This window comes from Alnus glutinosa, chromosome 8, assembly GCF_958979055.1.
Source record: "Alnus glutinosa chromosome 8, dhAlnGlut1.1, whole genome shotgun sequence".
In the NCBI taxonomy this organism is placed as follows: Eukaryota; Viridiplantae; Streptophyta; class Magnoliopsida; order Fagales; family Betulaceae; genus Alnus; species Alnus glutinosa.
In genome coordinates this window covers 21519731-21532746 of record NC_084893.1, presented here as the reverse complement: position 1 = coordinate 21532746, position 13016 = coordinate 21519731, and positions in this window count along the sequence as shown.

Below are 13016 nucleotides of genomic sequence, written 5' to 3'. Positions count from 1 at the left end.
CGCCCTTTGTCTTCCCTGTTAGGAAATTCTAGCAGCCATAAGTTATCTTGAATTTCCTTAAAAGTCACTGCTTCAGCTGTTTTCCACAGCCTCGACATTAGTGTTTTGAAGGCTTCCTTCTGGATACGACGGTCCGACATCAACCTACCCAAAAGGCATCTTTCACTTCTTCCTCGGAGATCTGCAGTATCCGTCTCATTGATTGTTATCTCTATCCTTTCTCCTTCAGAAAGCTTCATCCCCCCACTCATGCTTTCAATAAGGTCTTCCATTCAGTGGAAGGACGAGAACAAGCTTAAGACAAAATACCCAAGAAACTCAGCACACTGTATGAAACAGTGACAGAAACTCCCAGGCGTAGAGAACACCGGGAGACTCACACTCTCACTCCTAGGAATATCCAAGACAAGGAGAAACCTAGGGGAGGACTCAACATGTGTACTATAAGCTGCTGTTGTTCTTGATTATTTGTGCCTCAACCGGCACAACCACGGCAAGCTTCTTTGTCTTTTCTTTCTTTCTTGATAGGCACCCTCATTAGATCCGGTGTTCATCTGTTCGGAAACTGTATGAACGATAATCACTTTAGTTATTATTCACCAAGATCAAGAACATCCCAATAACTTAAATAGAATTAGGATGTGTAGCTTTTACCTCCTCTTTCTTCATTATTTGGGCCAACAGCTTGTAGTTACCCGATATTGCTTTGTCGGTAAATCAGTTACGTCACAGCACAATAGCACATGCATGCTCCAACGTCATCACACTAGACTGCAACCAAACGTGTCGATCTTCATATACTTAAAAGGTTCCATGCATTGATCATGGCCTGTTTTATGTCAGGGAAATTTGCGATTCAATCTTATTGTGACTTGACTCGGATAGTCACGGACGGAGCCAGAAGTTCTTATAGGTAAGGGCTGGTGGTAAAAAAAAAATTATTGGTAGGGGTTAATAAGCTAAATTTTTAGTTTTTTAGCTTATATATATATATATATATATATATTTTGAGATTTTTTTTTTTTAACCTAAGAAAATTTTTTTTAAAGGAAATTGGGGGGCCATGCCCCACCCCCCCCCCCCCCCCCCCCCCCCCCCCCCCCCCCCCGTCTCTGCGGATGGTAGCCCCGATAACAGAAGATCAACCTCTACTGTTTTGGGGTTTTTCAACAACAGCACCAGCACCAGCAATAGCAATAGCAACACCAACACCAACAACACCACCAACAACAACAGCACCAACAACAACAGCAGCAACACGTACCTGCAACAACAACAACAAACAACAACCGATGAGTATATTTGAAAACATCGATAATGCTGATAAATTATAGACTTTTTTATAAATTGACGATGTGGAAGGATATGCCGAATGTTTATTGGCATTTGTTTAAAGCGTAGGAAATTTATAGACATTTTACAAAAAGCCAATAATTATTTTTAAAAAAAAGTATACATACTCTTCTTAAACTATCACTTTCTATTTATGACCCATTCCCCTCCTAAAATTACCAATTATGTCAAGATTCTCTATAAACTAGTAAAAAATGTCAATATCCCCCCACGACACAAAGTTACAAACACTCATCGATCATAAAATTTTAAAAAGATCTTAAAATTATAAAATAAAATAAAAAAGGAAAAACTGAAATATATATATATATATAAAAGAAAAACCAAGAGCCAACCCCTTTGATTACTAAATTTTTTGGGTTAAAGATATATTTGGTACCAATGGACTATGGTTTAAAAATTTTATTTTTTGGTAACTCAGTTTCATTTTGATTCACAAATGGTACCTGAGTTTTGGAAAAAGACTGACTTGATACCTCCATCTATTTTTCCATCCAAATTTAAATGGACTACCACGTGTCAACCAATGAGGGTTGACACGTGGCACAATATAAAAAAAATTAAAAAATATAAAACAAAAATCTTTAAAAATTAATTAAAAATAATAAAACGTGTATATATATATGTTTTAAAAAAAATTGAAAAAATAAAATAAAATAAAAAAGAAGAGAGGTGACTGAGCCACCTCCTTTACCGGTCTGGGGTGGCCGAACCACCCATGGCCAAAGAAAAATAAAAAATTGACACAATATTCTCCATGATCGTTGGTAATTTGAGGGTACATATACTTTTTTCCATTATTTTACCTGAAAACGCTGGAATATTATTATAAAACGACGTCCCGTTGCCCTCATAATCTCGAACTTCTTTCACTAATTTTCACGCTCGCTCTCAACTCGCCCCGCACTGTCACCAAAATCCATAATCAACTCAGTTCAACTTGTTATGATCTTAGGTAAATATAAAATAGATGTTAGCATTTCGAGGGGCTAATCCTCCATTTAGGGTGCGTTTGGGATTTCAATTTCGTAGTGAAAAAGTACGATTTTAAACAAAATCGCAGAAAATGAACGGTTTGGAAACTGCGTTTTTAAAAAATTACTATTTAAAAACGAATAAAAGTGCTTATTCAAATCACAAGCAATGGGGTGCTTTTTTGAAAACGCAGTATTTTAAAATGTTAACCTGCGATTTTAAATGCCAAACTGCAATTTTGCCAAACGCTTAACTGCATTTTTAAAAATTACTTTTTTAAATCGTACATTTTAAAATTTCTATTTTTAAATCGTACATTTTAAAATCGCTATTTTTAAATCGGACTTTTTGAAATCGCAAACCCAAACGAACTCTTAACAAGCACACGGCAATGTGTTGAATCTCCGAGTTTATTCTTATCCATTCGCTTAGTGTTTAAATACAGTAACGATGGATCCCCATGATTTGACTTGGTTCCCATGTTCACCCATTTCACCCACTAACCATAACTGACTACCCCCATTAATAGTAACCACCCACTAATTTAGCCAATGACCGGCGTTCATTAAGGAATTACATGCTGACTGACTTAAACAAATGAAAGCAATTGACAAATAAGCCATTTAATCTCAATACTATTGACAATCCTAGCCTTCCTTCAGCTGCTGGCTACGTACGTGAGCTGGTACTATGAGAGCTCCAAATCATGTCATTCATGCATCCACACCTCATGAGCCCTGGTATCATGGGGTTGTGTTCGAACTTATGATACTTATCCTTCTTCCATGATCTTCTATGAACTTCTATTCTTCACACTCTTCACAGCACAGCCCTCATAACACAACTCAAGGCTTCTTCCAAACACTCGCACCTCAACTCACCCTCGTCGTCGTATTCCGACGGCTAGTGATTGGTGTTTGGTGATAGACGGGTAAGATTTTTTCCCCAGCCGAATTTGTTCATTTTTTCTTTACGATTTTACCATTGTCTCTGATACTCTACTTTCTCACCGAATTTTGAAAATTTCAGGACGTTAAATAGGGTTCTACTTTGCGAAGCCTCTGTACCTATTTATTTGTGTACGTCCATTTTCTCGCACCTGCCCAGGCACGCTATTCAATCCCCCATTTATATGCTACTCTTTTCTATTTTAACGATTTGTTTTTACCCATTTATGTTCTGTGCATTTGGTTTAGGGTGTTCGTATCTTTTTTCTCGAACCCTAGGTTCCTTTGTTTTGATTCTGCCGCTATTTTTCTTTTTCTGTTTTCTTGAGACATTGTTTTTAGTAGTATACTCTTCTTAGTTGTTTCCTGCTTGTGGATTGGTGGATTGCCCTTTGTTAACCTATTGCATGTTCAGAATGTAAAAGTGAAGTCTGTAATTGTTGGAGAAATTATCATCCCCTAGGCAAATGGGTCTATATTCGAACCTGGGCCTAGTTGATCTAGCTGGCCCAACTTGACCCGCCCAGTCACTAAGATTTAATAGAATCCTATAATACCTTGAAGGCTATATTTGGAACACATGGGATAAAATACATGATTAAAATATCCTATGAAGAGTAAGTGTCCCACTCTCCCACTCAACCTCTATCTCATGCCACTAAGGGTCCCACTCAGCCATGACATGAAGGTGGAACAATGAGGTTGATAATATGTGCCTATAAATAGGCTGCTACCCCAGGTACAAAATACACTCTGTTTAGATACTGAAAATATACTAAAAACTCTCGACTCTCAATACTCTCCAAAACTGTCCACTAACTTAGGCATCGGAGAGGGGACGTCGGGAAACCTCCCCTTTTGACGCATTGTTTATTCTTTGCAGATTATGAAGAACACGACGAATCAAAGATCCACACGTCACTAGACAGAAAACTGTTCTAACACTAATTATGTCCAATTCTTTTCTCCTTAGTTGGGGAACAATGAGATTCTTCTGAAAAATAAAAAAATAAACGGGTAGATCGAAACGAAATATTACAATATTCATCAATTTGAAAAAACATGATGTCGCTAGTTTGTTTCCTAAGAGAGAAATGTTTTAGTTTAACACTAAGTTTAGACAGCCCTACGAGAAAATATGGTTAGAGCTGGGCTTAGCAATTCGGGTTGGCAGGTTGGAGTACGACCCGATTAGCAACCCGAATACCATAAACATGTCAACCCGTCGGTTTGGCGTGCCAACCCAATTGTAATTATTTTTTTAAAAAATAATAATAATTCAAAAAAAAAAGTCATAAACAAGTTGACGGGTCATAAACGAGTCGTAAACGTGTCATTAATAGGTTAACGGGTTGGCGGGTCAGGGGAATTTTTTTTACCTTGGTCACAATCGTGTTGGCGGGTTGACCCGCCAGACACAATTCTAATTGGGTTGATCCGAATCTAGCTAGTCTAAACTCAAACCCTATATTTTTGTATCATGTTCGTGCCGGATTCACGGATCATCTCAAGGGGAAATAAATGTTAGGCTCGCCAAAGCTGAAAAATAAGAGAAATGGAGCTTGCTTAGTGTGAATGTCATTGTCGACAAGACAATGGTGGCCAAAAGCTTCATTGGTCTCAAATTAGAGAAATGATTGAGGGGAGACATTTAACCGTCCCCCCTCAATCCCTTTTTAATAAAAAATTCAATTTTATTTCAAAAAGTGTATTTTTTTTTTCTTGTTTTGTTTTTTTTTTTTTTTTTTGAATTTTTAATTAATAAAATTAAATTTTTTTTTATTAAAAATGGGGTGAGGGGGGACGGTTAAAAGTCCCCCCTCAATCATCTCTCCTCAAATTAAACACCATCTTTGGTGCCAAACATCTTATCCATTGAAAGACAGAAAATATCTACAAATCCGAAGGGCGTCCCTGCGAAGCACGAGGTACCGTCCCAGGCGTGTTCTCGCCAACCAGAGATTGCTGCGCAAGGGATGGTGTAGCGGGCGAAGGTGTAGCGACAGGGGAGTGCTGGCTCAGCCGTCGTCCAATAGGCGACAACGTACCAACTGTTGTCGCATTACCTGAAAATAATATAGATAATTAAAGTATATAATATTACTTGCAAAATTAAAGGGGTAATGAAAACAAATTGAAATTAATTTTGTTCTATACACAATATAAATCATACCTGCAGATGCACTATTAACTGACGACGTACTACCTACGTTTGCAGGTGAAGACTGAGCACCAAGACATGGTTGTGATACTCCCATTGAGGACATGAAGACCTCGAATTATCGCATGCGCTGCTCCATGGCGTCGAACTGTTACATGTGCTGCTCCAACACGTCATTCCTCTCTCGCTCAGCCCGTAGCTCCGCTTGGATTTCTTCCATCTTCCGGGCTTGTTTGGCCCAATCTCGAGACGTGCCCTCAGATGGTCCCCCCTGTGAGCGAGGCCTGTATGAGAGACATGTCCCCCGAACAGGTGTAACATTCGGCCCAACCTGCCGAACCCTCCCCGCGTACTCAGGCCTCCCAACCGCCTGTTCGTACGCGTCGTTCGGTGCCCAACGTATCGTGTCTGCTGAGACGCTCTACGTGGCGGCTGGATCACTGGATAAACTCTGCGTCATCCTCTCTTGTACGTCTTCAACATGAAAAACACATATACTGAATAATGACATATCACACATAATTTAGAAATATTAGTAAATTAGATCAGTAGCATACGCATAGAAGCCGTGTACGTTCATTCAAGTAAGTGCCGTCCTTCCTTGTGTGGGTCTTCACGAACGACGCTGCGCGAGTGGGGGGCGTGCCAGATGTACATGTCTGTCGTCATCCAGTTGAAATATATAACAAACAGAGAGCGAGAAAATAATGTCAAGAAAAAGAAAAACAATTAGCAACAAATATTAAAAACATAAACATATATTTTTTTCGTACCTCCTCATGATTAAATCTGGCATAACTTTTGGATCCCGTACAATGGGGAAGGTCATTCTGCTCCCGCAACCTCTTCATCCATTCAGAGGTCGCCTACGCATTGAACATGAAAATAAAAATGTAAGCATTGACACACTTAAAGTAGTAATAAAATTAAATGAACTGTTATTAAAAAACCGCAACATTTTTTTGTCATACAATTAAAGACCTGCATACCCTTTTATGCTTAGTGCACCAATCGCTCAGCAAGAACTCTACATCTGCTGCATCATACTTCGCAAAAAAATTGTCCGGCACTCTTGCACGGATAATCTTGGGCGTGTCACTGTCTCGAATATCTAGCTTGGTTTTGAACCTCGACTTTCACGAGCAGTGCTTACGGCCAATATCATTCCACGCTTCCTGTTGTGCCTTGCGCTTGTCTATTGATACAGGTAGATAGAACTCCTCATGTACATTCAATTTAAGCATTATAGGTTTAAAAACTTCAAGAAAAACTTAATCTTAAGTTTAATTCAAATAAATAAATAAATTAGATTCATAAACATACCATAAGCGCATCTCACATAGCCTGCTTAATCTACTTATTTACCTTCGCACATTCGTCCCGCATATGTATGTAGGACCCGCTCCTGATAAGCATGCCCTCAGCCCGCCTAAAACGATTGCAGGCTCATCCTACAGGTTGTAGAGCAGCATTGTACTGCAACACAACCTTCTTCCCCCTCGGGTGCACCCAGTTTCTCTCTGGGTCCCTAATCACCTCATAATATATGGTTCCGTCTGGGTTGTACCCTAATGAAAAAAAAATATACAACATTTAATTGGTTAACACTAAAAAACCTAATTATATCAACAAATTGTAAATTCAATTTATTTTTCTTTCAAACTTAATATTTATTTTTGGTAACATAATATGAGTTTTAAGGATGTCTAAATATGTACTTACCCATCAACCGAATTTGGTCAATCTGTATGTGCTGGGTCGCTGGGTCGCCTGCGACCTCCTCGCCAACCCCTCCCGCTGGTGGAGGCTGCTAATCATCATCTGAAAGCATATCCTGGGGGCTATCGGGGGCCAACTGATCGGTACCCAATATCGCAACGTCCCCCTCATGGAGAATCTGGCTCCCCCCCAGATCTGGCATCTGACTCTCACCGGAGAGTGGTACCTGGCTCTCTCCAGATATCGGCCCCTGGCTCTCTCCAGGCCCCAGGCCTTGACTCGCTGCCGATGCTGGCATCTGTCTCAACCCCATAATCTGGCCCTACATCCCTGTCTGTGCTGGCATCTGTCCCAACCCCACAGCCGGCATCTGCATCTCCCGGGTCAGTGGCAGAGGAAACCTATCATCCTTTGTCTCACTATCAGATCCACATGGCATAGGTCCAGTATATGTATAATAAAAGTACGGCACATAACCATGTGGCCCCATCCCCACTCGCACTCACCATCGAGCCACGTTACCTGGTGGGGTGAACCCTATCTGAGATAATGTCGGCAGCTCCGAATATGGAGAACTGGAACATTCAGCTGTGCTGGTCTGCCCGTGATCTGACGTGGGTACGGCCACCGTACCTGGCAACAATGGTCTATAAGCGGCATCTAGGTGGTGTGGCCACGGCGCAATATATAATGCGGTCGAATCTATGGGCGTGGTCATGGGGGGCACGGGTGGGCGAGGTGCCCGATATGCACAAGGAGGGGGTCTCTGGTCCATCGATAGCTGCGAACAAATGTAGACAAATTAATTAAAATTTGTATTTTATATATTATTAATGAATATGCAAATTATACAATGAAATTTATGCAAATAAAAAAAAATGTATTGAGTTCAAGCGAATTGTACCAACAATAAATATATCAATCATTGTATCACGGAAGCTTCAATCGGATCAATGTCGGGTCTGTCGTACTCGAATTCATCATTCGTATTGGGTAGGTCATCAGTGGCTAGTACGAGCGGTACGCACTCATGATAGGCTGTACCTGCCTCATGACTCCCTTCCCCCTGCCCAACGTCGTACACGTTGCGTGGTTTGGTCCTATTTGCACAAACCCAATTTGGGTTCCTTCCATCTTCGACGTAGAATACTTGATCTACCTGAGATGTAAGCACGTACGACTCGTCCTTCATCAGCTCTCCCCTGTGGACAAGGTGATTGAAGTTGACAAATACTAGGCCATACTCGTCTATTCTGAATCCTCTGTCCATCGTGGGGTCTGCCCAATTGCACTTAAATAGGACGTACGTAGTCCTGTCATAATACTCAACCTCAACTATATCGGTTAACTGCCCATAGTACGTTTCGCCTTCAACGGTTGAAACACATACGCCGCTGTTCTGAGTCCTCCTTCCCACATCATGGGCAAGCGTACGGAACAATTTCCCATTTACCACGTACTTGTTGTACTTGACTGCTGTCTCCTTTAGCCCTCTACAACGCATAACCAATTTGTGGCCCAATTCCTCCCTACGTTGATCGTCCAGGCCATCGACCTATGTTATAATTTAAATTATTAACGATCACATTGGTTAATTACACTGAACACGCATAAATTTTGCCAATTTCAAAATTACCACTATTTCCTTACATATGCACGGTACCATTCGCAGAACTACTCATGATGTTGTGCTTCAATAAGAGCCTCCGTAATGCGACCCCTAGTGCATGATCGCCTAAGCGCGTCTTTGTGCATCCTACATTCAGCGTATACAATTATGTAATAATTGTTATTAATAATTTTATTCGAATTCTGTTAAATATATAAACACTACTTATATCCGCAAATTGTAAAACTCTTCTAAGTTGAACACAATATAACGATAAATCTGGTGCATTGTCAACTGGTTCAGGGTAACTCGCGTGCCCGCCCCCTTGGATCCATCAGGATTTCTCTGAGGTCTGTTGTGGAATGTTGGTGCGTTATCCAGATACATTGAACAGAACGTTACCAGCTCGGTCGCTATGTACCCCTCTGCAATGCACCCCTCAGGAGCCGCTTTATTGCGCACAGTAAACTTGAAACTCCCAAGACTCCTGGTGTACACACATACACGACATTTTTATTGTCGTCAATTAGGGAACCAATTAAATCAAAATATATATGTATATATTACGCGAAATTTTACCTCTCTGCCGGGTACATCCACCTATACTGCACGGGTCCGCCGAGTCTACACTCGTGCACAAGATGTACGACCAAGTGGACCATGCTGGTAAAAAACTCTAGAGGAAATACCTGTTCTAGCTTGCACAAAGTGATACAGACGTCACCCTGCAGTCGATCCATCTCTTCTTGTGATAGCTTGGTTAAGCATATGCCTCTAAAAAATGCAAAAATCTCCACAAGAGGTCTAACAACTTTATTTGGCAATGACTGACGCAATGCAATTGAGAGAAGCTGTTGCATCAGTATGTGGCTATCATGGCTCTTCAACCAAAAAACTGTACGGTCCTTGAGCCGAACACATCGTGAAATGTTCGAGGTGTATCCGTCCGGGACCCTGACATTTCAAAGAACCTTCAGAAAATTTTCTTTGTCCTCCTTAGACATCGTGTGACAGGCAGCGGGAATATACGTCTTACCATTTGCGGCTGTGAACGGATGCAACTAAGGTCTCAACCCCATTTCCTACAAGTCCAGTCGAGCTGCCAAGTTGTCCTTTGTTTTCCCTTTGATATCCAAAATAGTGCCAAGTATATTATCCATGACATTTTTTTCTATGTGCATAACATCAAGATTGTGCCGAAGTAAATTGTCTTTCCAATACGGCAATCTGAAAAAAATATTTTTCTTCTTCCACATAACATCATCGGAACTCCCTGCACCCTTCTTCCGCTTCTTCCGTTTCTTCTTCTTACCTGCGTTCTCATCCCTAAACGCAACTCCGTCTAACTATTGGAGGATCTCGTCTCCGCATGGCACATTTGGCGCGCTGTCAAATTCTTTAGTACCGTCAAATGTTCTTCTGTTCATCCACCACAGATGTTCATTTGGCAAGTATCTCCTGTGCCCCATATAGCAAAATTTACATCCGTTCTTTCAATGTTTAGAACATGTCGATTGCATACAGCAAGGACATGCCTTCACACCCCTGTTAGGCCAACCACATAAATCTGCATACGCTGGCAAGTCATTTATTGTCCACATCAACTGGGATCGCATATTAAAATTTTCCTTCTTTGAAGCATCGAATGTTCGTACTCCTACATTCCACAGTTCCAGCAACTCATCAATCAATGGCTGAAGGTAAACATCAATATCCATACCTGGTGAACTCGGTCCAAGGATAACCAGTCACAGGATGAACGACGTCTGTTCCATGCACATCCAAGGTGGCAAATTGTACGGCACAAGCATTACGGGCCATGTGCTGTGGGATGTGCTCATGTTCCCAAAAGGATTAAATCCATCTGCTGTCAAACCAAGCCGGACGTTCCTACTGTCTGCCATAAAATATGGATGTAAAATGTCAAACGATCTCCATCCCTCACCGTCGGCCGGGTGCCTCAATACGTCATCCCTAGTGCGGCCTTCTGCATGTCATCTCATATGAGGCGCAGTATGCTCAGACATGAATAACCTCTGTAACCGTGGGATGAGTGGAAACCACCTCAACATCTTAACCGGGCGTTTTTCTCTCGCTGATATGACCTCACCATCCTCATCTATATGTGTATCAGCCCTCCACTTAGATTTTTCACATACGGTACATGAATCTAATTCTTTATTGTCTTTCCAGAATAACATACAGTCATTACGGCACGCCGGAATCTTCTCATACCCTAGACCCATAAAACTTAGGAACTTCTTCACCTCATACGTATTAACTGGCAATGTTTCATCGCAAGGAGGAAACAGCTGATTGATAAACTCGAGAATGTCTGAAAAAAAAAATTTGTTACTAATACCTCCAACGCACTTGAAATTGTACATGTGTACAGTAGCACTCAATTTACTATGCATGGTACCAGGGTGAAGTGGCTTCTCGGCAGTCTTTAACAACTCTTGATACTTCAATGCATCCCCGCAAGAGATTCCTTCGTCAACTTGTTGCGGATCCGTACTGACGGCTTCAGCAACATCATGCATGCCGAAGGCGTCACGCAACATGGCGTGCATGTCATCATCCTGTTCCAGGGCCCCCCCTGTTCTGTGAATTCACCCTGTTCAGTGCTACAGGCAGCGGAATTTGTGCCACTGTGATGACTCAAACACTGACCACGAACAGCAGACCCTCTCATGGTCTCACCGTGCATATACCACAAATTGTATCCCGGGTTCATCCCCCTACCTCCTATCAGGTGGGCAAGAACGTAATCTGGAGTGTGACGCTGGTTATTTCGACAATACTTGCATAGGCAGTAAATTTTGCCATCTACAGCCGTACAGTTACTAATGGCAAATGCCACAAACGCACTACACCCGTCGTTATACTGTGTCGTACTCCTACGTGCTTACATCCAAGACTTGTCCATATTTCTCTGTATAGGGTTGAGAGACCGAGACAAATCATACTTTTTACAATGTGAACTTGTAAAAAAAGAAAGAACATGGGTTACAATTTTACGGTTATGGTTTTAGGGATTACGGTTTAGGGTTCTGGTTTTTGTAATTTTTTTTTTTTAAAGGGTTTAGGGTTTAAGGTTCATAGGGTTTCTGGATGCAACTTAAGGGTTTAGGTTTTATTTTTTTATTTATATTTTTTGAAGGGTTTAGGATTAGGGTTAGGGTTTAGGGTTTACTTTTTTATTTATATTTTTTTAAGGGTTTAAGGTTTTTTTTCTTAAGGGTTAGGGTTAAAGTTAGGGTTTACGTGTTTTTTTTTTTTTTTTGAAGGGTTTAAGGTTAGGGTTTTGGTTTTTTCTTAAGGGTTTAGGGTTTAAGGTTAGGTATTTTTTTTTCTTAAGGGTTTAGGGCTAGGGTTTTTGTTTTTTCTTACGGGTTTAGGGTTTTGTTTTTAAGGGTTTAGGGTTTATGGTTAGGGTTTAGGTTTTTTTTCTTAAGGATTTAGGGTTAGGGTTTTTTTTTTTTCCTTAAGGGTTTATTGTTTTTGTAATTCCTTTTTTTTTTAAGGGTTTATAGTTTTTTGGGTTTTTTTTTAGTGTTTAGGGTTTAGGGTTAGGGTTTTTTTTTTTTTCTTATAGGTTTAGGGTGTTTGTATTTTTTTAGGGTTTAGGGTTTAGGGTTTTGTTTTTTCTTACGGGTTTAGGGTGTTTGTATTTTTTTAGGGTTTAGGGTTAGGGTTTTTGTTTTTTCTTACGGGTTTAGGGTTTTGTTTTTAAGGGTTTAGGGTTTAGGATTAAGGTTTTTTTTTTTCTTAAGGGTTTAGAGTGTTTGATTATAAAGGTTTAGGGTTTATGGTTAGGGTTTAGGTTTTTTTCTTAAGGATTTAGGGTTAGGGTTTTTTTTTTTCTTAAGGGTTTATTGTTTTTGTAATTCCTTTTTTTTAAAGGGTTTATAGTTTTTTGGGTTTTTTTTTTAGTGTTTAGGGTGTTTGTATTTTTTTAGGGTTTAGGGTTAGGGTTTTTGTTTTTTCTTACGGGTTTAGGGTTTTTTTTTTTCTTAAGGGTTTAGAGTGTTTGATTATAAGGGTTTAGGGTTTAGGTTTTTTTTCTTAAGGATTTAAGGTTAGGGGTTTTTTTTTTCTTAAGGGTTTATTGTTTTTGTAATTCCATTTTTTTAAAGGGTTTATAGTTTTTTGGGTTTTTTTTAGTGTTTAGGGTTTAGGGTTAGGGGTTTTTTTTTTTTCTTATAGGTTTAGGGTGTTTGTATTTTTTTTAGGGTTTAGGGTTAGGGTT